This window comes from Eumetopias jubatus, unplaced genomic scaffold, assembly GCF_037043125.1.
Source record: "Eumetopias jubatus isolate StellerSeaLion01/CBP00866 unplaced genomic scaffold, mEumJub1_p1.0 scaffold_4, whole genome shotgun sequence".
In the NCBI taxonomy this organism is placed as follows: Eukaryota; Metazoa; Chordata; class Mammalia; order Carnivora; family Otariidae; genus Eumetopias; species Eumetopias jubatus.
Window position 1 is genome coordinate 157,858,937 of NW_028274810.1, and position 24,290 is coordinate 157,883,226.

The following is a 24,290-nucleotide window of genomic DNA, read 5'->3' on the forward strand; positions in this document are numbered from 1 at the left end:
CTAAAATGATTGGATCCATGCCATGGACATGAATAATAAAAGGTAAAATTATTTTGATATGTATAGCTCATGTATAGACAACATGACTCAATATGTCAATCCTTAGTCTCATAAATAGAATATATTTTTAGGTGTATCTCTAGCTTTCATAAACTTCTTGTTTTTTTAATTGTATTTCTATTTCCTAGGAAACTGGGAACTAGAATTGTCAAGTACTTTAATCTTATCAAAATTAATTTCTAAGTTACTGTCTTACTATAGAAATTATTTTAGGTAATTCATTTTTAAAGAATTAAATTTTTTTTCCAGTAGATTTTACAATTTAGAAATAGATTTAAAAAATATAATGCATTGGTCATTTAAAATCATGTTTTGTTTTTACATTACAGCCATTTTAAGTGTATATTTACACTGTAAAATGTGGGTTGAATAACACCGAAAGGGCTCAGAGGCATCTGATTCAGCACAATGAGAATTCTCTCTGACTGTTTACATTGGCAATTCCCATCTCCTTCAAAGTAATATTGGAATCTCATTTTTTTCAGATGATAAATCATGGCAATATCAGAATGTTTATATAGCATGAGTTATTTCATTCTTCAGGTAAGAAAGGAAAAATGACAATATTTTTATTGCATCCGTATGGAGCATGGAACTAGTTGTCAGGAAGACTGATTTAAGAAATGCTCCTGTTTAAAATCCATTTAAAGTGACTTTGCAAAGTCTAAGCTATAAACCTAAAATGGCCAGAACACAGTGGAGCCAATGTGACCATTTTAGCCATCTCAATAATTGATTCCAACGGCTGCTGCTAAAGCAGTTGTGTGAACATCAACATCTATCATTAGGATAGCCCACAGGATTAGATAGGCAACAACCACATCAGGTTGTACTGCTTGTGTTCGCCTGAATGTATGCACACATTGTATAGCTCACCTGCTGTTGTCAAATATGAAGTTCTTTGGGATGATCTGAGTTTCTGACAAGCAACAAGCTCATGTTGAATTATTATACCAATGGCAGAATTTGGGAAAGGGTCAGATTTTTTAAATATAGAGATATCAGTCCGATTGTCTATCTTTAGGAAGACATTCTGAACTTGAAATACATCTTTTGTAGTTTTGCTGATTGTTTTAATATTCATCAGTAAAAATGCAGGCTTTCCAAATTAAAATAAAATCAGATAATACCGTCTGGCACTATGGGAACAATTAAAAACATGTTTATATATCCTAAATAATTGTATTTCTTAAATAAAAGGGGAGAAAATTCTAATATTTTATTGCTTTACAGTATTCCATGCATGTCAAATGCAGTGAAGTTTGGGTGAAGGAAAAAATAATATTAATAGAACCAACGTACTTTATATTTTGAAAGATGTGGAAGTTAAAATGTCACAAACTACCTGATTGTGGTGACGAATGCTTATTTGCAGCATCCTTCTCTCTTGTAATGTGGCTTAGCATATAGATGTTATTCTAGGTAGGAAAGTACTGAACACAATTTTTATTGGATTTCATGCATTTGAGAACTTACTTTAGGTATTTTCATTTTCTAAATTGTGTTTCAGAGAACATAACTGCTATGAGACGTTCTGTAAAAAAATAATCTCTGGTCAAATAATGCTGAAAAACACGGCAATCCTTGTCCTCATCTTGGAAGGTCATAAGGAACATTAACATATTAAAAGCCCAAGAATTACTATAATAATGAAAACTTGTAGGTTCAATGACTGATCCTCAAACTTATTTAATTATTGCATACTTTTAAAGTATAACATTACATAAACATAAACGTGGAACATGCTTTGGAAATGTTTATTACAAAGAAAAATTCTGTTTTCTAGGATATGAAAAATATTAGGTATTAATATTTATAAGCATAGAAAATCATGACTGGAAGGGGTATTAAAAGTGAGAAATTATAACCTTACATTAGGTTCTAGAATTTTTTCTTCAGCTTGCTGTCAGATAGTCTTCCAGCATATTATTTGAAGCTTCCTGTGTAGCTCAACTCAGTTACTCTATGATATCTGCCTTTTTATCCATGCCAAGCTCTGATTCTTAGTTAGGTTGTTTCTAACATTGAGTTGGATATAACTCTCCATAGCTTCTCACTGGCCCTAATTGTACTCTCTTCAGAGGTGTTGATCAGAGAGCTATTATCCAAGATAGTGGGTCGATTATGATTCTCAGCTTTTGTTGTTTAGGGGGTTGGGGTAGAAAAGGCCTATCGAAGTTAAAGCAATACATTATATGAGAAGCTTGTTTGGTCCATCCTTGTAGAAAAGGGGCTAACAGGAAATGCTCCCTAAGCATTTGGAAGAGAAAAGATGGCCTCTCCCAAATTCAAGTTGGATGAGGAGAGCATAGAGTGTTTCTATCGCTGGGCAGGGAGCTCTCCAGCCTGAGACTTTAATGTACCTTTTAATCACTCAGTGATGTTAGTATAATGCAGATTAATAGTGTGAAGTTGAGTTCAAGATTCTGAATTTCTAAAACTCTTCTATGTGATGCCAGCGTGATGGGTCCTCTGACCTCACTTAGAGCAGGAAATTTCTAGGAGACCTGCCCTGCTTTCTGGCTAACTAGATGAGAATCTCCTGAGTCAAGGAAGTTAATGTAGAATTTACCAAATTTATCATAAGAATCACCTAGAGGTTCTTCTTATAAATATGGATTCCTACTTCCCTTATGTACTAAATAATACTTTTTAGGGAAATGGCTTGGAATTTTATTTTTTATTTTTATTAAATACTCCAGGTGGTTCTTATTTTTAGCAAGTTTGCAAAACATGGAGTTAATGCAAGGTTTTTCTGAGTTGATCTTCAGACCACAGCCAAGCTGATCCCATAAGGACCTGTTCTCCTGAGGAATTTATTGGAAATGAGCTTGGATACCCTCACTAAATGTCAGAATTCAAACCTCCCTAGGACCCTAGGGCACACCAGTCTTGTAAATATCTGATTATGGGTGCTATTCTTTGATGTGAATAAAGAGATATTCCCCAGACCTTATAGAATGTTGAATATCCGAGCCTGCCTGCATTTACCCAAGTAAGAATATTGAAAGCAGTGCCCCTCTGAGGTCATTGTGGCTTTAACAGTGGAAATTAGTGAAAGGATAGAGAGAAAAGACTCCTTAGGGGGAGTTGGGCCTTTACCAACCTCCATTAATCTGAGAAGTTTGTGTTTAAGAGTGTAAGAATGACACAGGGAAGGTTTCTTATGTTAGCAAGTCCAGCCAGCTTGTTGAGTTTAGAGCAGAATTTTATTATCCACAGGAACTGGTAGGAATTAGGAAATAACTGTAAGGTAGGAAATGAAACTTCTTGGTATATTTGGAAAAAAAACATGTATGTTTGAGTTTGATAGACTTAGTGTTCACTCTGCTTCTCAATGATAATAGCGCTAGTAATAATAGCTAATAGTTATTCAATGCTTACTCTGAACCAGGCACTAAACTAGATGCTGTACATCTATTTTCATGACCTTAAGCAAGTGACTTAACCCATTTACATTCTTTCAGTTTCCTCTTTTGGTTTCCAAACCATTATTTGACCTCCCTCATGCAAAAAAAAAAAAAAAAAAAGCTATAAAAACCATCCTGGGGCACCTGAGTGGCTCAGTTGGTTAAGCATCTGACTCTTAATTTCAGCTCATGTCTTGATCTGAATGTCCTGAGTTCAAGCCCCACATTGGGTTCCACATTGGGCATGGAGACTACTTAGAAAATAAAAAAGAAAAGAAAAAAAGAAAACCACCCCAAGTGATTTTATCTTCAATGGCAGTGGCCTCTGTGCCACTGTAAATGCAGTTCCATAGTCTTTCCTTTTTCAATTGATCCTTTCCTCCATTTCATCTTTTTTTTTTAAGATTTTATTTATTTATTTGAGAGAGAGAGAATGAGAGATAGAGAGCACGAGAGGGAAGAGGGTCGGAGGGAGAAGCAGACTTCCTGCTGAGCAGGGAGCCCGATGCGGGACTCGATCCTGGGACTCCAGGATCATGACCTGAGCCGAAGGCAGTTGCTTAACCAACTGAGCCACCCAGGTGCCACCTCCATTTCATCTTATCCACCTATTCCACACCACGGCCCTGAAGCTGCTCCATTTCAGATATTTCTAAACACCATAACCCACTGTTAGGCCTAAACTTCTATACGTTAACCTCAAATATGCCCTTGCTATATGTTTCCTTTCACCTTACGGTTTTACATGTCCTGTAATTTTATCCAGTCTATCTGGACACTTTTGGTTTCTTTTCTTAACAAACCTGGTCCTTGTTTGTCACTGTCACTATGTATCAGCATATTCTTCTCTGTCATCCCATTAGGCCTCATTATTCTTGGAAAATCTTCTCCTTCTATCTTGCTGGGCAGCTGAGTACCAACAAAGAAACCTGAATGACCCTGTGGAATGGTTCGGTTATCTATTGGAAGGGTCAGTTTCCACAGGGGTGTGAATACACCCATCAATCCTTTCACTTGTTCATGGTCTTACCCTGGAACATTACTCACAGGAATGACTCCAAAACATCATTGCTCTCCTGAAAGCTCTAGCAAAGGATTCTTAAGTCTGACCGTATTTTTAAGTCACCTAGAAAGATTTATATTCTGATACTTAGGCTCACACCAGAGCAATTAAATAAGAATCTGAGGGCTGGCCCAAGCCATAGTATTTAAAAAAAAAAAATCTTCCAAGTTGATCCTAACACGCAACCATGGCTGAAACCACTGCTGTAATGCAACTCCCAGTGTTTCTGTTTTCAGCAGAGAGGTTTCATCTTCTCATCTTTTCAAAGATTTTGAGACTATCACACTTGAATTGCCTTTATTTCTTTCCCTCGTCTTCCTGTAAGTTTACATGAATAAACATTCATTCTAATCCTTCTCTGTTTTCAGAGATGGGATCCTTGGTCCTGTCCATGCCTTGTTCCCCCACCTTTGTTCTTGAAACCATTTATTCTTATTCTCTTTGTCAGTCTGCGTCTCTTTCTTTATATCTGTCCCCTCTCTCTTTGCTTCTGTGTCTCTGTCTCTGCTTCTGACCTGCTCCGTGCAGGGATGTCTGTGTGTACGCCTCTCTTTCCATATGTGTCTTCCTCTACAGCTTTGTGCTCGGGTATGCGGTACTCTGCATGTGTGTTTTCTGTTTCTTTATGGCTTTCTATCTCTTTTTCTGTTTCTTTATCTTCCTGTGTCTCTTTCTCTCTTAGTTTGTTTCTCTGTTTCTCTACCTCTTTGTGGATCTGCTTTTCTGCCTCCGTCTCTCTTTTCCTCTCATTTCTCTCTCCCTCTCCAACTCCAATACCATCACTGCTCTCTCTCTGTCTCTATCTCCTTGTCCATGTCTGTCTCTCTAATCTTTATCTATTAGCTCCTTTTCCTAAGCCTGCATATATACTCATATCTCTCCCATTAAAAAAATACAAGCCATAACATAATTCTTAATCTCACTCTACTTCCTTCTCCCCTAAAACTCTAGAAAGAATAACCAAACATGCCTATTTCCATTTCAAATTTCCATATACTTTCCAATAAATCTCAGTCTGGCTTTTATCTTTACCCTGCCACTAAGGCTTTTCTCATTTTGTTTATCAATGGCCTCCAATTCCTAAACCTAATAGATACACTCACTCACAAAGTCAAGTGGTAATTTAATTGTCTGGGAAATTTGACCCTGTTAACCAATCTTTTCAATGTTTTTTCTTCTTTTGGCTTCATGACACAATTCTTATGATAATTGGGTCTTATTTTTTCAGCCTCTTCTTTCTATGTCTTACCTTTACATATTGGTGTTTCTCAGATGGGGTAGACTAAAAAAATGTCCATATATTTTGTAGCTCTTTCCCAAAGGGGGTTGAGTCTATCTCCCTAAGCCATTCTGAACTAGCTTTGTGTGTCCGGCTTATACCAAGAGAATGTGGTAGAGGCTTTGCAGGGTCAACCTTTGCTCCCTTGGAATGTTGAGAAGCAGCCTATGAGAAAAGATTGCATAGATATAGAGTCCAGTGGATCCAGGTATCTCCTTGTGACCAGTCTCCAGGGGATCTGTAAGTTAAATGCAGTCACATGAATGAGTGCAGGCAAGATCACCAGGAGGATAATTTAATTAACCCACAGATATTTAAAAAGCGTTTTATCATTTTAGTTTTAATCCATTAAGTTTGCAGATGATTTTTCATGCACCAATAAAAAAAAAGACACAGAATTTCTACTGTTGTTAATTTCTCTTCACATTCTTAAACTATCCCATAATAACCTTTCAATGTTCTAACTACATTCTAAATGTTCATGGCCTACAAGTTGATTTTTACAGGTCTAACCTCCCTTGAGGGTCCCAAAGCCATAAATCCAAATTTTAATCAAAGTCAATTATTGAATATCCCACAATTACTTGTAACTCAAAACATCTAAAAACTGAACAATACCATGTGCTTTCTAAATTGTTTTTAGAAACACTACCCACTCAGCTACCCAGTCTTATGTGAGTTATTCTCTAGTCCTGTTTTTCCTCAAAATTCTTATCTAATCACTCTCCCAGTATAAATCTAACCTATTAAATATTTCCTAGATAGCTACCTTCCTTCCACTGTTGCTGGTTCTGCTACTCAGACATTTGCCATCTTTTGCCTGGACTTTTAATAACAATCTGTTGATTTGTTTCTCCAGCTTTAGCCTCAGGCCTCCTTGAATTTTTACTGCACAGTAATATTACTAAATTAAACATACGACTGTATCTCTGCTCTTCATTTCAACTATAAAATGAAATTAAACCTGTGGTGTGACACAGAATCCTCCAGTTTGACCCCCTAACAACTCATTCAGCCTTACCATCTCCATTTCCTGTCTCCATGACATTTTCTATATGAGAAACATTGAACTATATAAATATACGTATATAGGATAATGTTTCAAAGATTGTTTTTTTAATAAAAAACAATATTTTTGGTTTTTTGCTTTAGTCCTACCCAGCCTTCAAGATGAAACTCAGAAATTACCTTCACTAAACTTCTGTAGGCTGGGTTAAGACAGTGGCTTCTGCATTTTGCTATAATATTGTGCGCATATTTCAGTCATAGCAGTATCCCCACTGTATTGGAGTTATTTACTTCCCATCTGTCTCCCTAAATCTTCTATTGGCTCCTTGAGCATAGTTAGCACATTTCCCTCACAATTCCCAACATCACGCTCATTGCCTGATTTAGAGGTAACTCCATATGTGTTTTACTTTCATTTTGAACTCTTTTTTTTAAGTTATGATGTGTGGTTAGTAATATGATTTCATATCCTTATTGCAAAGAAAAATTGCCTATTTTAGAGTTGATATGAAGTAAAGTTGGCAAAACTACTAGTTTCCCTTCCTATTCCCACTGAAGAAAGAAAACTAGGGACTGGAACGAAAAGGGAAAAACTAGACACCAGGCTGCCTAGATACAAGAATGAGTTATATGTTACAAAAAAAAATATTAAATATACAATAGATATATAAAACTTCCTGGATAGCAAATGCTGTTCTCTCTGAGAAACTAAACAAATGGAAGCAGATGCTTTGGATATTCCATTAACTTTTTTAAAAAAATCATTTATTTGAGAGAGAGAGAGAAAACAGAGTGAGAGAGGGAGAGGGAGAAACAGATTCCCTGCCGAGCTGGGGTGTAGGGGTTCGATGCAGAGCTGGATGTGGGGCTCAATCCCAGGACCCTGAGCTGAAGGCAGACGCTTAACTGAGTGAGCCATCCAGGTGCCCCTGGATACTCCATTAACTTTTGTAGATGTTTCCTAATGTGCTTGCAGGCCTGCTTTATTGAGTCAATATTCTACATAAGTTGGATAAAGCTGGATTAGGAATGGACTAACATAGGTTGTATCAAGTCATGTATTTTTTGGTTATTAGACTTTTTTCTGTTCTTGTTTCACTTATGTGCAGTACCTTTATATTTACCTTGTTATATTTAACTCAGAATGCTTATCTCTCAAGGTAGTTTTGATTTTGATTCTTAAAAGGCAAAGAATATGACCACTGTAGGGAGGGGCATATCTAGATCTAGAGATGTTATAAAAAGTTAGATTTCTTGCAATTGCTTTCACTTGTGTAGTTATTCTGAGTAATGTATTTAGAATGTCAAATAACATTTAAAAATGGGGGAAATATTTGGGTCTATCAAGGTAGGTGTTACAGACAATGTTTATGTTTCTCACTCTCCAATTCATAAGTGGTCATCCTCACCCCAATGTGATGGTGTTAGGAGGTGGGGCATTGGAGAGATAATAAGGTCAAGATGCTATAGTCCTCAACTCTGGGGATGGTGGAGGGAGAGGTAAACCAAGATTTTATTTTCAAGATGCAAAACCCATCCGACTCAGCTGTGATTTTACCTAGCACTCCACGGGCCTGTGCCAACCCACCATCTCCCTGGACAAGTAGCACAAGAAAACAACCTATGAGTGCAACACTTGGAGAACAATTGAGGAAAACTAGATCTTCATTTAATTCCTGTTACAGTGTGGTGAAACATCTTGAAGTAGAAAATGAAGAAAACGATCAGAATTTCCCTGAGAAACCAGCATCTTCAACAGAAGAAAACTGTTTGGAACTTCAAGAAAGTTTTAAACACATAGATGGTGAATTCAAAGAAAGTACATATTTGAAAAATACCTTCAAGAGTATCAGTGCATGTGAATCTAAGTCTCTTGATACTGAGTCTTGCAGTGATCTCCAAAGTGACTTTGTGAATGAGAATCTTCCAAAACAAGGATTAAGTGAAGAAAGAGCAAAATTGGTGAAGCAGATTGAGGAGAAAGAAGACTTTCTTCAGAGGCTAAAACTGGTCAAAATGTATAGATCAAAGAATGACCTGTCTCAGTTACAGGTGTTAATACAGAAGTGGAGAAGCTGTAGCCAGCTGTTGCTTTATGAGTTGCAGTCAGCTATGTCTGAGGAGAACAAGAAACTCAGCCTTACTCAGGTAATAGACCACTGTGGGTTAGATGATAAATTACTACACTATAACAGAAATGAAGAAGAGTTTATCAGTGTTTAATTCATAATTTTTTCTCTAGAATATTTTTGAGAATGACAACTTAAAAGATAATACATTTTAAAAGGAAGGTAGAAACCATTAGGGCCTAGAGAAAGGTATCTTGATGAACATCAATTTAGGGCACTCTGTTATATAAATATAAAATAAGTTCTAAAATGAAAATTTAGTATTTTGGATAAGTTTGCCAAAGAAAACTTGACATTTAAAGAAATGTGAAAAAAAATTAAATCATGTTTAAAAAATAATTTGGTCATTTCTGGAAGTCAAATTTTAATACATTGTTTTGTTTACTGTGGTAAAATGTTCTATTTTTTTTAAGGTTTTATTTTAAATGTTAAAAAATACTTCAGTCTGGTTAATGTCTAAACCTGAAGTGGTCTAAAAATGCCTGCCTGTCTCCTAAGTTTATGAACCGTGTTTTTATCCATTTACTACATATTTCCTTCTGGATGGTGTAGCAGGTAATTAAAGTTGTTCATATGTCAAAAAAAAAAAAAGATGGTATAGCCCTCATGAATTTGCTTAATGCGTTTATAAAGGGGACCTCAAAGAGGTCCTTTACTCTTTTTTTTATCATATGAATACACAACAAAAAGTCAGGTAGCAATTTGGAAGAGGGACCTCATCAGAAGACCATCATGCTAGCACTCTGATCTTGGTCTTCCCAATGTCCAGAACTGTGAAGAATAAATTTCTGGGCTTGTAAGTCCTTCAGTTTGTGGTATTCTGTTATAGTAACCTGAACTGATTCAAAAAAAAAAAAAAAGGATGCTTAAAACAAGTTTAGAAACACTAATTTTAACATATGTCATAGGTTCTTAGAACAATCTGGAAAAGAAGCAGCTAAAGGGAGAAGTAAGGTAACTTGGAAATGAAAGGAGCATATTGAATAATTTTAAAAACTCAGGATAAATTAAAACAATAATGAAAAAAGAATATAGAATAACAGTGAATAAATTCACATACCTCAAGATGATGAAAGGGAAAAAATATTAATAAGATGTCATGTTGGGGAACTGAATAAGTAACAGTATGAAAAATCTTCATAATATTTAAACATTCCTCTTGAGATTTCATGTAGATCCATATATTATTTAGAAGTGTGCTGTTTAATCTCCACATATTTTTTGCTTTGTTTTTGTGTTTGTTTAATTTTTATCATTTCTCCTATTTGGTGTCCTCTGAGCTTCTTGGATCTATGGTTTCGTGTTTGACATTAATTTGGGGAAATTCTCAGCTGTTACTGTTTCAGATTTTTTTTTTTCTGTTTCTTCTTCCTTTTCCTTTTGTAGTCTCATTATGGATATGTTACAATTTTTGACATTGTACCACAGTTCTTGGATATTCTGTTCTCTTTTATAGTCTTTATTTTTATTGCTTTTCAGTTTTGGACGTTCTGTTGAGAAATCCTCAAGCTTAGAGATTCTTTCCTCAGCCATGCCCAATCTAGTAGTAAGCCCATCAAAGGAATTCTTCATTTCACTTACATTTTTTGATCTCTAGTTTTTTGTTGTTGCTGTTTTGTGCTTTCTTAGGATTTCTATCTCTCTGATTACATTGTCCATCTGTTCTTACATGCTTTTTTCCACTACAACTCTTAGCATATTAATAATAGTTGTTTTAATTTTCTGATCTGAATATTCCAACATCCCTGCCTTGTCTGACTCTGATGCTTTCTGTTTCTTCCAGTTGTGTTTTTGTCTGTTGGTATGTCTTGTAGTTTTTCTTGGTACCCGAATATGATGAAAGGAGCTGCTATAAATAGACCATTAGTAATTTGGTGGTGAGGTATGAAGGGAGAGGAAGCATCCTATAGTTAGAATTTTAGTGGACTGTGAACTTCACAAGTGTTTCTTAGTGATTTTTTTTTTTCCTCTTAGCTGGGACAGGATGGCTATAGTGGGTTGGACTTGTGTATTTCCCTTTCCCTGTGTCACTTAGGCTCTGATAATATCCCAGTAGGTTATACTCTGGTTTCATCTGAAAGCAAGGCTTGTTTAGAAGAACAAAATGTTCTGGTGTTCTGGGGTATTTCAAAAAGGTAACTTTCCCCTTAGCCCAGCTGAAAGCACAAGGAGATCCCCCCACCCCATATTTCCTTTGGGATTCTATTCTAACCCTTGGAGGTAAACTCACAGTATTGTGGGGGTCTCTGATGACTGGGTCCCCAGAACTTTTTAACTCTCAGACTTGTCCATGTTGAGGTTCTAACAATTGGTTAATTATAATTCTGGTTTTCCTAACACTGCATTGGCTCCCATTGACATTGCAGCTCATAAACCACTGCTCTGGTAAGCAGTGATTTTCTGTATGCATTGCCTGTCTCTCCAGTCTTGGAGGCAGTGGTTTGCCCTGGGTTCTTCCCTCTAAGGATCCAAGAAGAGTTGTTGATTTCTGACTCTGTTTGGATTTTTCCATGTTGTTAGGATGGAGTGGTGACTTCTAAGCTCCTTACATGGGGAACTGGAGACCAGAAGTCTTTCTTATCTTTTCCATAAAAATATTGAACAGGATAGGATCAGGAACAGAGTATTATGGCTGTCCATCCAAAGACTTCTCTCTCTTGGTCAGACAATTGTATTAATAAATCTTCTTGCTACTAGATTGTTTGACCACTTACTAATCAACATAATTACCATGTCCATACTCCTACATATATAATTTTTATAAATATATCATGAGAAAACTTATCAAATGTTTTATTGAATTCCAATTTTATACTAAACACTTTATTCCTTATCTCTAGTAACCTCCTTTAAAAAATTGTTTTGGTCAAGCATGACTGTTCATTTATGCAATTCATTAAATCGTTCTTGAATATCTGATATTTGCTTTCCATTGTGATGGATACTGGCAATATCAAAATTAGGCCCTTGCCCTCAAATAGTTGATATAACACTTAACTACATACAAAGCAATTGCTCCTGGAAAAAGTACTCTAAACTTAAAAATTTTAACCAGCCAGTTTTTTTTCCTCATTACAAATTATGGCAAATCAGGCAATATGATTATTTCAATTAACTTAGGAAATTAAAAAAAATCTGTGTGATAATAACAAAGCTCAAATGCAATTGTGTTATGTGTATGCACATGCATATACACACAGAGACACACACAAGATAAGGAGTGTTACTGGTGGAGAATGAACAGCCGTGTTGGTATTGACAAAGTGTAGGGGTGAATAGAGAATCTCTCTGAGACTGATCTTTCTGGTTACTGACCAGTGATCACTGAGTATCATCTTTTCCCTATAAGGGTTTGATTGTAAACTATTCCAATAATAAAAATAAATTAGCAATATAGTATAATGCATTCAGGTCAGTCAACAGCTTTGTATTTATTTTTTAGTAAAGATGTTGGTCAAATTCCAATTTTTTAGCATGTTTCTTATCCATGTGTTCTTAATATTCATAAAGAATGAGTTGTGAAAGTGCTAAGTAATTATTGGTAACTTTAACATCTATTTAAAACACTGGTTCATGGTTTTATAACCCTTAAGAATATTCTGTCACTATGTTGAGGATGGTAAAAGTATAATCATTTAATTAAATATATTTGGTATTTTTTAAATATTTTAATTTTACAATTTTATACATTTTATCATCTTGGTCAAAAGCCAGGGGATTTGAATTTGACATAGGACATTGAGAGATAAACAAAAACAACTGGAGAAAATTTGAAATGAAATTTGATTCTAAAATAAAAAACGTTTACAGTAATAATCAATCACACATGTAATTTTATAAAGACTATGTAGAAGGAAACACAGTTACAGTCTGAAACATTAAAGAACATAAGATATGATCAACATTTTGCTTGATATTACTTTAATCATTTATATAGATTTATATAGATTTGCATAAGGTATGCGTTAGAATTTTTGCTCCTGATTTTACTTTAAAATTAAATTCTCATATCATTCTGACCATCAAAATAGTTATCAATTTTCTTTACTTTAAAAATTTATATTAGATATTTTGGCAGGTCAACAAAAAATCTTAAATTCAATACTATTGGTGCTAAATAAGTATATCCAGTTACCTTGCATTACGTTTGTGTTCTATTTAGTTTCCTATTTCGTACATCTTTCAATCTATGAAAACTGTTTTCTGTGTATGATTACACTTACGATTTATTTTTATAGAAAATTTAAGTGAATCTTTTGTGCATCTTTCTCTTTAATGGTTCTTTTGTTACAATTGTTATAAAATCATTGCCATTTAAGCAACCATAGCAATGTTGGCGACTCTCCAATCTAATTTTGAATGTTTTATTATTTTCTAATAAGCAAGAGGGCCATAGCCTCAAAGTATAAGGCAATATGGATTCTACATCTAAAATATGCTCCAGTGAGGCATCTAAACATGGAGTTGGGACAGCGTAAAAAGCTGCCAAAGCAGCAGAAACCAAAGTGGAAAAGGGAAATAGCTTCTTCTTGAAAGAGAGAACTTGTGTTCAATTTTTTTTTTTTTTCAAAAAACACCCAGGATGTAGGTGCCTGAGAGGCTCAGTCAGTTAAGCATCCCACACTTGGTTTCGGCTCAGGTCATGATCTCAGGGTCTGGAGATGGAGCCACTGCACTGGAGATGGAGCCTACTTAAGATTCTTTCTCCCTCTCCCTCTACCTGTCCATTCCCACCCCAGCTCATGCTCTCTTTCTGTCTCTCTCTGTCTCTCTCTCATTTCTCTAAAAAACAAACAAACAAACAAACAAAAAACCTAGGATATAATAATTTTAAAAACACTCTTTGGATTGCTATCTAATTGCTTCCTCCTCTTTAATTTGTAAATTGATTTAATCTGGGCTCTCGAGAGACAAAACGCTTTTCTGAACCTTCAGTGCAATTACCTATCAAAATTGGAAATTGTTTATAAAATGACGTTGCTTGAAGAAGGCAATTCTTTCAAAATTGAATGAGGTCAAGATAACAATCATAACAATCATATAATGGTACAATGTAAGGTCCATTACTCATAATATTTGGGCAAAATAACATCAGATAGAGTAGAAACAGAATTCACCATTTTTTGTATAAGTAAAAACACTGAAGAGTAAATTATTTTTTCCTGATAGTCATTGTTGAGTAATAAAAAATAACAAAAATATGAAGATTATAATGACTTTAAACATTTGGGAGAAAATACACACACTTTTAAAGGTTGGGGGTAGTTATTATCAGTGTAAATTATATGACATAGTGTTCCCGTACCAGATGAATGGACATGCATTCTTTAGTTTCACCAGGAAACATCATTTAATATTAGTAATCAGATACTCTAGCTGGTGTTTTTCAAAATTAGAACTTCATTACTTGAACATTTATGAAACATTTGACCTTTAACTAAACATTTTTAAGCACAGCAGACAAACTAAATTTTTAGTTTTTTTTTTTTTTTAAGTTGGCTCCATGCCAGCATGGAGCCCAACACGGGTTTTGAACTTATGACCCTGAGATCATGACCAGAACTGAGATCAAGAGTTGAACACTTCACCGACTGAACCATCCAAGTGCCCCTACATTTTTTAATTTATATAGAACATGGAATATTTTGGCATCATAATTGTATAACTGAATTACCATCCTACTTTCTGTTTCTATGAATTTGACTACTCCAAGCACTTCATGTAAGTGGAAACATAACAATATTTGCTTTTCATGACTTATTTTACTTAGTGTAATGTCTTCACATTTCGTCCATGTTGTAGCATGTGTCAGAATTTCCTTCCTTTTTAAGGATGAATAACATTTCATTTTTGTGTACATATCACATTTTGTTTATCCATTCATCCATTAACGGACACTTGGGTTGCTTCCATCTTTTGGCTATTGTGAATAATGCTGCTATGAACATGGGTGTACAAATATCTGTCTGAGTCCCTGCTCTTAATTCTTTGGGGAATTGCTGGATCATGTGGTAATTCTATCTGTAATTTTTTGAGGAACTGCTATTCTGTTATCCACAGAAGCCAAACCAATACATTTCCATCAGCAATGAACACAGAAGGTCTCTAATTTCTCCATATCCTTGTTACCTTTTGTTATTTTCTCTCTCTCTCTCTTTTTAATACATTCATCCTAATGGGTATGAAGTGGTATGGGATAATTTTGAATATGATTCTAATCATTCTGCTGCTAACAAATGTAAAGTTATAAAATCCAAAATAAGTAAATAGACATAAAATAATTCAAGCAACTAAAAGCAGAAATTTAAATCAACCAAAGTTAAATGCACACAATATTTGGGACTAAGTTGAAGACATTTGTATCATTTCTATGTACTACATTAACACGTTATTTCTGTGTAATATATCACATTAGGTTTCTATTTATGAATAAAAATAGAAAAATGATGGATCAGAGAATTTAGAAGTAATTTAGATAGAAAATAAAGTTGAGGTAGGTTCTTTTCACATATACGTCCAACTAGATCTCCCACTGCACATGTCCTTGGTAATGTAACATCTATCTTCGTCTATCAAGTAGATGATCTCTTTCCTTTTGTCCAGTATAGTTTCTCCAACTGACCAAAGTAAAATATGACCACTCAGTAAAGGTTACACTCATTTTATGTTTGTAAGCTCCTTTGTTAAAACCTTAGAAAAATTTGAGATGGTTCCTAGTAGACCATCTCAGCTAGACATAAAGACTTCTGAGAATCTGGATGGCATTTTCCCAAAGTATTAGAAGTCTCTCTTGAAAAAAATTAATAGATACTGCTTTTAGGGAATGAGGTGAATCATAATAAGATTTATAGAAAAGTCTACAAAATTTTAAGAGCCCTGTACTGTCAAAAGCACCACATGACTGGCTAAAAGGAACAGAATATTTCAAAATGCAAAGAGCATCCAATTTTTAAGGACAAGAAGCAGGCTGAGAGAGTGATTCACTGTAAATACTGGCTATATCTTATAGAAAAGGAGGGATGACTGAAACAAAGGCAAGATCTTTGAAAAACAATACATTAGGGGCCAGAACCATAATCTACTTGCCTTTCAAGTAGGGGGAACTCGTGACACGTGTCCAACTGTATTTAGAATTGCCATGGACCGGTGACAAATCACTGCCTTCTTTAAAATGCAGGTGTCTGTTGCAATTATCTGTGCTTCATCAGTGAATATTGTAGGCAAATGATCTTTTTATTTTCATATGTCTCCGGATCAAGAGCAATTGAACCCAAGCAGCTGCATCCAGGAAACCTCAGGCATATATGGACATAATTTAGATAATGACATTCTGGATTTTGAGACAATGCCTTAAGGGTATCAGATTTTTGGAAGAGGGAGGGTGTATTTTGCTTGTGGGAGGTCTATAAATTGCTGTGGCCAGAGGGTAGACAATGGTAGCTTGTTTCCAAAGTGTGCACACTTCTCCCTCTTTGTCCTACATGTGAATTTGCTACTCCTGTCATTAATGAGTGGAATATATTTTCCTTCCTTTTGAATTTATGCAGGTTCTGTGACTTATTTTGACCAAGAGAATACAGTTGGAAATGATATTGTATAATTTCTGGCTCTATAATTTAAGACACCTTGCAGCTTCATTTTATCCCTCATTTTCACCCTTCCATTTTTAGCCAAGCTACCTACCATATAGAGAAATTTTAGTTAAGCTACTTAGTGATGACAGGTTATGAGAGGGAGAGGGGGGGAAGAGAGAGAGAGAGAGAGAGAAAGAGAGAGATGGGAGGACGTGGGGAGATCGATAGATTATGTTCGGGAGTACCTTGGGACCCCAGGCAGCTCCCAGCTGAATGTAGCTGTATGAGTGATTTCAGTGGACACTATGTGAAGTAAAAAAAGCAGAACTCATCCACTGAATACAGCTAAATGTTGGAGTTTTTTTTTTTTTTAATATAGCAAGAGATAACCGAAACAGATTTATTTGTCTTAATCTTTGGAAGAGATGGTGGGGGTAGTGGGAACATGTCTTCTTTTATTTATGACTTTTATTTTCCAAAATAGAAATATTTTCATTGCCAGTTGAGAGTAGATATTTTATGGGTAATATTATAGAGAAGATAAAAAAGAATCCTTATACTATGGCATCATTAACTCCTTCCATTTTTTTCCCCCAGCAACAAATTAGCAGTACTGTTTTTGACTACTAAACCGATTTTAGTAATTTCTTTGGAATAACATCCACATCTTTTCCCTATTATTATACTGATGGTTTTTCCATTTATATTGCTTAGGTTTGTTCTTTGATCCCAAACTAAGCACCAAGAAATTCAACTCTTTGGAGCCAGCACTAAATATCATTGTTCCCTCACCCCCGCTTTTAATTCTATATATAAAAGACTATAAAAATGCTTTAAAATAACAAATGAATGTGACATCTTATCATGGTCTTAAACTGCAAATTTACAATAGAAGTCTATTCTTAAAGTAACGAATGATTAAAAAAATCACAGGATTACAATTTAAACAGGAACTTAGTAAGATGGAATAGCTTTCCTAACAACATGAAATCCAAAGTTGTGTCACTGGAAATGTACCAAGCTGGTATTTCAGGATAAAAGGGAAATTCTAGTGAAATCTGAAAGGCAAATTGCAGGAAATAAATTACAATTATACACAATTTTATCATAATGTCTATTTATTTAACTAAGATTGAATTAACTTCCATATCCTTTTAAAATTTGATCACTATTAACTTACTGGATATGCTCAAGAAGAGACATTGGAAGATACTGACAATTTTACAGATTGTCAAATCTTGTTTTAGGAGATTCTTTTAACTAATGTTGATTTGATATTATGAGTCAAAAATATTTCTCTTTTGAGTTGCTTCATTTTATTTTTTATCTATTTTATCTTTTAAAGATTTTATTTATTTATTTGAGAAAGAGAGAGAGAGCACATGAATGGGGAGAGAAGCAGCAGGAGAGGGACAAGCAGACTGTGCTCAGGGCTCAATCTCAGGACCCTGAGACCATGACCCAGGACTAAATCAAGAGTCAGCCACTCAACCAACTGAGCCACCTAGGCCCCCCTCAGTTGCTTCATTTTAATTTAAGATTTATATAGTCTCTTTAGACATCTTTAGAATCTCTTCTAAATGATAACAATTATATACCAAATTACAACAATAAAATGAAGAATTTTAGATGTTTAAAATTCTTACAGATCTTTTATTTTTTTTAAAGATTTGATACTTTTTTTATTTCCATGACCTACAGTCAGAAGATTCTACAAGACATTTTATTTTATTATTATTATTTTTTATTAACATATAATGTATTATTTGTTTCAGGGGTACGGGTCTGTGATTCATCAGTCTTACACAATTCACAGCGCTCACCATAGCACATACCCTCCCCAATGCCCATCACCCAGCCACCCCATCCCTCCCACCCCCCTCTACTCCAGCAACCCTCAGTTTGTTTCCTGAGATTAAGAGTCTCTTATGGTTTGTCTTCCTTTCCAGTTTCGTCTTGTTTCATTTTTCCCCTCCCTTCCCCTATGATCCTCTGTCTTGTTTCTCAAATTCCTTACAGATCTTTTAAAAATGAAAGAATAGATTGTGTTTAGAGAAAAACTCTGAAGGTCTGTTTTTTGAACTATCTTCTATTAAGTATTTAATTCTTTTATCAATAAAGGATTAATAGCTAAAGGGATCACATGGTTTCCTACTACTTTTCAAGTTCAAAAGTCGTCTCCATTTCTGTGTGGCAGGAAAAATATTGCTCCTAAACACATCACTTGGTGATCACTAAATGAAGTTTCTGTAAGTTAAACTTTAATCATTATGTATGTATAAATTATTTTGAACATTTTTATCTTCCTACACAGCTTAAGTGTGACTAGAAGGAATTAAACCAGACTAGATGAGAAAGTCTCAATGATGTTGCTATTTCAGTGGTGATTATAATTATAATTAACAAGTTCAGACAAAAGACATCATCCTTTCAAAAGAAGGTAAACAGTCAAACATTGTAGGGTAAGAGCAGTTCATTACTGTACTTTTTGAAAGAGGTGTTAATATAAAAGATAATGAAGGAATATCCCTAAAACAAATGCTGACTATAACTATAATATAAAAAGAAAAGTAAATAAAACTAAACTATATATAGTTAACTATAACTAAACTGAGAGCCAGGAGAAAAATGCAGTTTCATTAAAGTTGAGATCATGTCAGAAGACAAAGGAGGAGGTTAGAAATGAGAAGAGTAATATTATCCTTAAAAACAAAGCAAAATAAATAATGTAGTAGGTTGAGCATCACCAGAATAAAGAAAATTCTCAGTTTTGATGCAAAGTTGGGAGGAGCCAAAGAAGGAAGTACTTCTCGAATTTGTTTGAATGATATGAAATCCTAGCAATCCTTGAGGGCCACCATCAAAATGTATGTATTTTGGGGCACCTGGGTGGCTCAGCCGGTTGAGTCTGCCTTCAGCTCAGGTCATGATCCCTGGGGTCTTGGGATCGAGCCCCACGTCGGGCTCCCTGCTTGGGCTTCCTCTCATTTTGCCTGCTTGTGGTCTCTCTCTCTCTCTCTGTGTCAAATGAATAAATTAAAAAAAAAAGATGTATTTTCTTCTAGTTTGTGAAAATGGAATTCTTTCACTATTATGAAGTATGACTATGTTAAATATAGTCAAATAAAATCATGGCCCAGAGAATATATTCAAGAAAAAAATCACTAGCTTTCATTTAAGCCTGGTGAATGGATCCAACTTTTCCATGAATATTTATTTGCTTCTTGCTCATTCTCTTTTGCCATCTGCTAGATGGCAGAAATCACTAATGCTTAAGAAAAAAATTAAATAGAAAAACTTAAAATTGAAGATATTCTTTCTAATAAATATTTTTCCTGTGGTTTACAAAGAGGGCCATTATTAGATGTATTATCAAAATAAATTTGAATGTTCCACATCTTTTGGTTTATACCACTGCTTGATAATACAGGAACTCCTTAATTAACAGCCAAAATTCAGCAACTGTTCAAATTAATTTGCAACAGGTACTCTAATTACATTTTTAAATTATGTTAAAATTCTTTGACTTTTAATAAATACTATATGAGTACTGTAAGCAAATGGAGTTGAGTTTACATTCTAGCTCTTTTATTTACTAGTTAAGTATTCTTGGATAATCATTTAACATCTCCAAGATTCTGTTTCCTCATCTATACAATTATCATATTAATACTGAATCTCATAAATTTTGTCATGATCAAATGAGTTCAGGGAATAGTAACCTATAGATTTCTATAAACTCAACAAATACCAAATCCTGAAATGATTTGCATCTTTTTATATGAAAACATACCAAAATCTTTACCATAACCATCATCTCAAGAAATCATTCTCTTTGAGTTTGAACTTCCCACCCACAGTTTGTCATGCTCCTGAGTTTCCACTATCATTGCCTGCATAACAGACACGGACTTGTTATGAATCTACTGCACCAGCAGAGCCCCTCAGAACTCCTCACTTGAAATACCTCCACCTCCAGCCCTGGGTTCACACGTCATAGGACTTTGTAAAATGTTCAAAAGAAACCTCCATTTGTGTTCTTTTTCATAGTAAGAACCCTCAAATTGTTTTAGTTTCAGCTTGAGGGCTGATAGAACTTTTTTCAAGGTTTATTATGTCTTTGTTTCACAAATCCAGTCTGCTAATTTTTATGTTTTAATTGGTGTATTTAGTATATTTCCTCCTCAATTTGTGTTTAAATCTACCATCTGATTATTTGTACCATATTTGTCCACCAGCTTTATATTTCCTTTTTATTTTCGTTTTGTGCCTTCTTTGGATAAATTAAGCATTTTTGATATCTATCCTCTCATCTGTCATGTTTTTAAAATATTGTTTGAATGGTTACATGAGAAATTACTCTATGTATTATTGATTTTTTGAAGCCTGCCTGATTTAACGCAATGCTTTTAATGCTCCCTTAACAATGCAGGGACTTTAAAACACTTTAATTCCATTTGTCACCTCTTGAATTTTCTATGTTTGGCATTTACTTTAATTATTCATAATTTTAGATTTTAAAGTAATGTTGTTATATGCAGTCAATATTCATTTAGATATATCTACATATTTAGTCTTTTAAGTCTTTCTTTCTTTCTGAACTCCAGGCTTTCACATGAGTTCATTTCCCCTCTATCCTAAGTAATTTTTTTTAGAGAAAGAGCAAAAGATCGAGAGAGAGAGAGAGAGAGAGAGAGAGCATGCACACAAGCAGGTGGGGGAGGGGCAGAGGGCAAAGGAAAGAGAGAATCTCAAGCAGGCTCCACACCCAGCCCAGAGCCATCATGGGTCTTGATCTCAAGATGCTCAGATTATGACCTGAGCAGAAATCAAGAGTCAGATGCTTAACCGAATGAGCCTCTCAGGCGCCCCCCTTCATCTTAAGTACTTTTTAAGTATTTTCATTAGTGTGGATTTGATGGTGATACATTTTCATGATTCTTATATATTTGAAAAGGTCTTTACCTTCATTTGTGAAGCAGATTTTCTTTGTGAATAGCATTCTATTTTAGTGCATTTTTCAGGGTTTTTTTTTTTTAGTGTATTTTTTTCAACTGTATTATCTTCTGCTCCTATTATTTCCATAGAAAAGTCACTTACTTGTCAGTTCTATTGCTCTTATTTTAGGTAATGGGTCCATTTTTTCCCCTCTCTCTTGCTTTTAAGATTTTATTTTTTTTTGTCTTTTGTTATCCTATGGTGTGCCTTGGTGTTGTTTTGTTTCTATTTATTTTACATAAACTTTTGTTGTACTTTTTGAGTCTGTGTTTAATGTATTCAATCAGCTTTGAAATATTATTTGCATTGTTCTTTCAAATATTGCTTTGTACTTTTTTCTTTGGTCTTCCACCTAAGGTTTTATTTACAGGTTATGTTAGGTATTTTAACATATCCCATTTATGTCTCAAACACTTTAGTGTATTTTCCATCCTCCCTCCCTTACCCCATCTCTCTCTCTCTGTGCTTGAGTCTGGATCAATGAACTATCTTCCACCTCATTAATCTTGTTTTCTTTTTTTTGGAGTGAAGACACTGGCTAATCTGCCGTTAAACTCATCTATTGAATTCTTTATTTTAGTTATTATATCTTCAGATCTGTAATTTCTATTTGTATTCCTTTTATATACTCCCATTGTTTGTTGAAATGTTATACCTTCTCTGTTTCTTCAACACATGTGTTATTTTGATTATAAAGGCTATATCCTGTTATTCTAATACCTGGATCAGCTGTGGATTTCTATTATCAGTTTCTATTATCAGTTTTCTCTCTTTTTTCCACATCACCCTTAATCCTCTATTGAGGCCTTTATTAGTTTTCACTGAAAAACTAGACTATTTACAAGGCCCTCATCTTTGGGATCCTGAACTCCACTTTTTGTCTTTCAAACATGTAGGATTGCCAAAATTCTGTCTGTTTCTCAGCTATGGCAAAGGCAAATATTCATATGAAAATCAATAACTGAGGTGATTCCATGACAGGTTTTTTTCCTGTTCGGGGTGTTTTATTTCTAGTATGCCTTTACTTCTCGGGGGACCCGTCTTAAATCCAGGGCTCCTTACCAGAGTGCCGGTACTTTGCTAGGTCCTGAACTCCAACTCTTGCTTCTGCAGTTCCGTGAAATCGCTGCATGCACTGCCCAGACTCTCCAAATGCCTTCAGAGTAAAAGTCGCACCAAGTACCAGTCTCATAAATCTGTACTTCCTTTTTCTTCAGGATTTTGACATTTTTGGATATAGCTAAGTTGCTTCTCTCTGACACCTTCAATCACATAACCCCTAGCTTTTCTTTATTTTTTGGTGAGGGGGTTGATCAAATAAAAGCTAACCTACTTTAGCTCAAAGCCTTTATATTTAGCACTAATAATATTATGAAAATAATATCTTAATTTCTTTTAAAAGTTTTGCTCTTCTCATTTTTGTTTTTGAGTTAAATGTGGAGTTTATAAGTTTTACATGGTATGAGGATATACTTTAATGTCTTTTCATAAGAATCTACAATTAAACAAGCACAATTTATTAAATAGTCCATTACTTTTTTCCCACTGATGTTTGATGCTTCCACTGTCACACACAAAGATTTCATTAAAGTGTGGGTTTGCATCTGTTTTCTTTATTCAATTTCATTAATCTAGCTATCTCTTACACACTGTTTGAAATACTATCTTTTATCTTGAAATACAGTAGAGACAAATTTTATTCTTAAAAATTTGTTGGCTATTATTGGCTCTATGTCATATAAAATTTAGGCAGATCTTTTTAAACTTTATGAAAAACATTGAATTTTATTGAATTACATTGGATTAAAAGTATAATCTTGAGGGAACCTAAGATGTTAACTATCTTAACCTATAAGCACGATAGAAAACTCACCATTTATTTTATTTAATAATTTTAACAATTTGTTCATGAGTTTTATTCTTAATTTTGGTCACACTTATTAGGTAACATTTGTAAAATCAGGTTTATTTTTTATTTTGAGTTCATTTTTTGTGTGACAAGGGGAAGGGGTCCAACTTTATTTTGCATATTAACATCCAGTTGTCTTAACACCATTTGTTGAAAAGACTTTTCTTCTGATTGAATTTTCTTGAGACTCTTGTCAAAATCCCCCTGACCATTGATAGGTTGTTTTGGAGCTCCCAGTTCTATTCCATATATATGTGTCAGCACCACACGTTCTTAGTTACTGTAGCTTTGTTGTAAGTTTTCAAATTGAGAAGTGTGAGTCCTCCAACTTTGTTCTTTTTCAATACCATTTTGGCTTTTTATTTTTTTAAAGATTTTATGTATATTTGAGAGAGAGAGAGAGAGAGCATAAGCACGGGGGGAGGGGCAGCGGGAGAGGGAGAAGCAGACTCACTGCTGAGCAGGGAGCCCAATGTGGTGCTTGATCCCAGGAGCCTGGGATCATGACCTGAGCCAAAGGCAGATGCCTAACCAACGACTGAGCTACCAAGGTCCCCCACAGTCATTCTTCTTTAAGGCTCTCTAGCATAATACTAAGAAGAAAAAAATATTATAATACATTAAGGTCCATGAAAAGAATGTCACCCTTGAAAAACAGTACATTGATTTTCCACTGTAAGACCCTGCTTCAGTCATTCACAATTTGGTTAAAATTGTAGCATCTTTAAGATGCTAGAGTAGAGGGTACACATCACTCATAACCATTTTTGCTATCACTATACCTGTTAAACAACAATGACCCATTCCCTTCTTCTCCCAGCCCCTGGCAACCACCCTTCTCCTTTCTGTCCCTATTTATT

General features: G+C 34.7%; 1 pseudogene; it reads left to right on the forward strand.

The window, feature by feature from the left end:
- Window positions 1–8,305: 8,305 nt before the first annotated feature.
- On the forward strand, window positions 8,306–9,043 carry LOC114213957 (swi5-dependent recombination DNA repair protein 1 homolog pseudogene; annotated as a pseudogene).
- The last annotated feature ends 15,247 nt before the right edge of the window (window positions 9,044–24,290 follow it).